This window comes from Capra hircus, chromosome 13, assembly GCF_001704415.2.
Source record: "Capra hircus breed San Clemente chromosome 13, ASM170441v1, whole genome shotgun sequence".
Classification (NCBI taxonomy): domain Eukaryota; kingdom Metazoa; phylum Chordata; class Mammalia; order Artiodactyla; family Bovidae; genus Capra; species Capra hircus.
In genome coordinates this window covers 34970193-34974785 of record NC_030820.1, presented here as the reverse complement: position 1 = coordinate 34974785, position 4593 = coordinate 34970193, and the positions used below count along the sequence as shown (strand labels likewise).

General features: G+C 46.1%; 1 non-coding gene across 1 annotated transcript; it reads left to right on the top strand.

The window, feature by feature from the left end:
• TRNAE-UUC lies at positions 1807–1879 on the top strand. Its single transcript has one exon. It is a non-coding gene; the product is annotated as a tRNA-Glu (tRNA).

Genomic DNA, 4593 nt, shown 5'->3' with positions numbered 1-4593 from the left:
ATATTGGAGAATGTGGCTCTTATCCACAGAAACGCTGGGCTACTAGTACTGAACCCCAAACCTTGAGAGGTTTATCTAACTAATCGTAGGTAAGGTCCACCATCGACCTCATGTGTGCGGGGACCTGTCCCTGTGAGACACTCCCAGGGGCTGTGTGGAATGCTTGCTTTCTGTAGCCAGGGTCACATCTGGGAGAAAGGGCAAAGAAATGTCTGGGGTGCACATACCCAGTTCATCATCCTAAACTTGCAGTGAAACAAGCTTCACCTCCTTCCCTGTAAATCAGGGTATCTCGCCAGTGAAGTTTGGTCCTCACGTGAGAGCAGAGGCACCATCTGCATGACACCTCTAATGGAGACTGCCGATTGAAGCCAAGGAGCGCATCCTCCAGGAGCAGTCTGGGGGTGTCTTACTTGATCCAAGGAGACAACTTAGACAATAAGGGCCTTATCCCCAGGCCCAGATAAGTCATCTTGCCTTTCCATGTTTTTCTTAGATGAATCCTCTTTGTCAGGCATATACATGCTGGGAACAAAACTATGAGCAAATAAACTGACCTTGAGCACACAAATATATGATGGCAGATAATAGTAAATGCCACAAACAGAAGATAAAGCCAACACTGAGAGTGTTCAGTGGAGAAGTTGCTTCAGCATGAAATTCTAAGAATACTTTGTGGAGGATGTATACAAAACTGAAAAGTGTCAGTTGCTCAGTTATGTCCAACTCTTTGCAACCCCATGGACTGTAGCCTGCAAGGCTCTTCTGTCCTTGGAATTCTCCAGGCAAGAATACTGGAGTAGGTTGCCATTCCCTTCTCCAGGGGATCTTCCTGACCAGGGATTGAACCCGGGTCTCCTGTATTGCAGGCAGATTCTTTACAGTGTGAGCCACCAGGGAACACTTTGAGTGACTTTCAAAGAATGCTTTGAAGACAGGGAACAGCATGAAGAAAAGGGAATATCATGTGCAAAGCTCAGAGCTCAGAGATGTGTGGTGTGAGAAAGTTACAGAAGGTAAAGGGCAGGGAAAAGAGGGGGACAGAGACACTGCAGAGGTAGGTGCAGTATCAATCATTAGGGGTTTTGCAGATATACCGGGTGGGTGGGCAGGTGATCTTCATCCCAAGAACAGTGGTTTTAAGCTGAGAGGGTGCCATGATCAGTCCCCAGACTTTGATGAGTGCTGACCAGGAGGCCAGCTCCTGCTTGTACTTGGATGAGGATCCCATACTGGTATCTGATGATGAACCACTCTGCTTTGGTGGTTCCGCTACCAATGACCTGGCATCTGCTAGGTGGCTTGAGTTGCTTAGCTTGTGTTTTTCTTCCCAGGGGCACAAGCTACCTTGTTGCCCAGTGATTTCTTCACCATTTCCGAGCAGACAACTTTATGTAATTTTCAGAACTTGTACAAATATTCAGTGAGATCCTGATGCTTTCTGAGATTTCAGGTTTGGGCAGAGAAGCTGCGGACTTGAGTCTGTTTTTCAAAAGAGATTATCAATCATTTACTTTATTCTTAGCCAGTCTTTGAAAAAAATAAATATGGCTTACAAAAATATATCAGTTGTAGAATGAAAACTTGGTATAAGTATGTGACAAAGGAGACTCAAGGACAGGGTGGTGGTGGGGAATAGGTACATACAGTGGAGCTTCTGAAACTCCAGCCCCCAGCCAGCTTCAGCCTGGGTGTGACAGAAGTGGAGATGGGTCTCGGGCTTTTGAAATCTCTGACTGCAAGAATCTTGGCCTCTGCTGTGTCTGCCTGAGTGCTTTGTCTGGAAAATGTACAACTGATGGGGCCTCCCTGGTGGTTCAGTGGTTAAGACTCAGCATTTTCACTGCTGAGGGCCCAGGTTCAATCTCTGGTTGGGGAACAAAGATCCTACCAGCCATGCCGCAGCCCAAAAATGAATCTCTGGCAACTGAAAGTACTGAAGTGATGGCATTTGAAGAATATATGTAAGACATAATCATTTCAAGTGTGTCCCAATAGTTATAAGAACTGGGGAGAAGGACCATCACTCAGAACCCAAACCTGAACCAAAATCAAATCTGTTGTCTATGATTATGTCTGTGGGCTGGATGAGGTGGACAATTCCCGGTTTCTTTGGTTTTTTTTTTAGGCTTGTAATAGTAATGCTAACGGTAGTCTCACTGAAAAAAAGCAAAGCCAACACAGAGAAAAACAGTCCACAAAGAGTTAAAAGTGTCTCCTGGCTGCTGAGGGTGCCAACAGAATCAGCTTTAGTGTCAGTGAGAAGCAGAAAATACCAGACACCCCGTTCTGCGTAGACTTGGGAAGCGTCACCACAAATCCCCAACCTTCTGCCCTCAAGGTAGCCAGTTTATCTGTTCCTAAGGTTTGGAGAGCAGGACAGTGCAAATTCCAAGGAAAGCCCTGAGGTTATCTCACATTATGTCATGTTGCCAACTTCAACAGAGCTTGCCCTCAGGCTGAACTCCACTTTGCCCAGCTGCCCGCGGCTAAGCCCAGCGGCTCCAACAAGCATGGCCTTCCCAGCCAAGCAGGAGCCGCCTAAACAAACCCATGGCCTGTTCCCAAGAGAACTCTCTGACTGTTTATAAATAGGACAATGGTTCAGTCCCACACTTCCTGCATGGTGGGGGGTGGGGCAGGGGGTGGGCAGCGTCAACTTGCATTGGTGCACACTCAGAGCATCCTTGAACCCCCAAACTCCAGCCTCTCCCCAGTCCAGAGTGCCTCGATCTCTTCCTGGGCCACTTAGAACCCTGAGACCCAGGCAGAAAGGACGGTGACCTCAATTTCCTACTGACTACTGGGATGATGCTTCCTTTTCCCCTATGGGGGTAAAAAGTGCCTAGGTGCAGGTTCTATCAATGTAAAAGTATAGTCATGACCTGAAAGTTTAGAGTTGTATTTTATTTGGTGGGAATTTCTAGGGCTTCCCTGGTGGCTCAGAGGTTAAACTGTCTGCCTGCAATGCAGGAGACCTGGGTTTGATCCCTGGGTTGGGAAGATCCCCTGGAGAAGGAAATGGCAACCCACTCCAGTATTCTTGCCTGGAGAATCCCATGGACGGGGTCGCAAAGAGTCGGACACGACTGAGCAACTTCACTTTCACTTTCACTTTCTAGGACTTCAAGCCCAGAAGAGGAAGGAGCCAGTTTATATATTAATGAAAGTTTTGCAACAAAGAGCAGGTAGTCTAATATCAAAATATTACTGTTAATTAAAGAAAACCAGATATCCCAAGTTAAGGAACTTAACGCTTTTCTGTGTATGAGAAGATACCAGCGTCTGGGCTCACTGAAAACATTTCTTTCATATGCATCTCACCTATCTATATTCTGGCCTGGAGAATTCCATGGACTCTATAGTCCATAGGGTTGCAAAGATTCAGACACAACTAAGTGATTTGCACTTCCACTTTTCACCTATCTGAAATCAGTATCTTGTATTTTTCACATCTTGAGCTTTCCTTCCTCCAGGCTCACTGTTCAGTTCAGTTCAGTTCAGTTCAGTCGCTTAGTCGTGTCCGACTCTTTGCGACCCCATGAATCACAGCATGCCAGGCCTCCCTGTCCATCACCAACTCCTGGAGTTCACCCAGACTCATGTGCATTGAATTGGTGATGCCATCCAGCCATCTCATTCTCTGTCGTCCCCTTCTCCTCCTGCCCCCAATCCCTCCCAGCATCAGGGTCTTTTCCAATGAGTCACCTCTTGGAAGGTGGCATGAGGTGGCCAAAGTATTGGAGTTTCAACCTCAGCTTCCAATGAACACCCAGGACTGGTCTCCTTTAGGATGGACTGGTTGGATCTCCTAGCAGTCCAAGGGACTCTCAAGAGTCTTCTCCAACACAACAGTTCAAAAGCATCAATTCTTTGGCGCTCAGCCTTCTTCACAGTCCAACTCTCACATCCATACATGACCACTGGAAAAACCATAGCCTTGACTAGATGGACCTTTGTTGGCAAAGTAATATCTCTGCTTTTGAATATGCTATCTAGGTTGGTCATAACTTTTCTTCCAAGGAGTAAGCGTCTTTTAATTTCATGGCTGCAATCACCACCTGCAGTGATTTTGGAGCCCCAAAAAATAAAGTCTGATACTGTTTCCAGTGTTTCCCCATTTATTTCCCATGAAGTGATGGGATCAGATGCCATGATCTTCATTTTCTGAATGTTGAGCTTTAAGCCAACTGTTTCACTCTCTTCTTTTGCTTTCATCAAGACGCTTTTAGTTCCTCTTCAGTTTCTGCCATAAGGGTGGTGTCATCTGCATATGTGAGGTTATTGATATTTCTCCTGGTAATCTTGATTCCAGCTTGTGCTTCTTCCAGTCCAGCATTTCTCATGATGTACTCTGCATAGAAGTTAAATAAGCAGGGTGACAATATACAGCCTTGATGTAATCCTTTTCCTATTTGGAACCAGTCTGTTGCTCCATGTGATGTTCTAACTGTTGCGTCCTGACCCGCATATAGTAGTTTCTCAAGAGGCAGATCAGGTGGTCTGGTATTCCCATCTCTTTCAGAATTTTCCACAGTTTATTGTGATCCACACAGTCAAAGGCTAGATGGCAGCTATTCTCCTTCCTGAGTG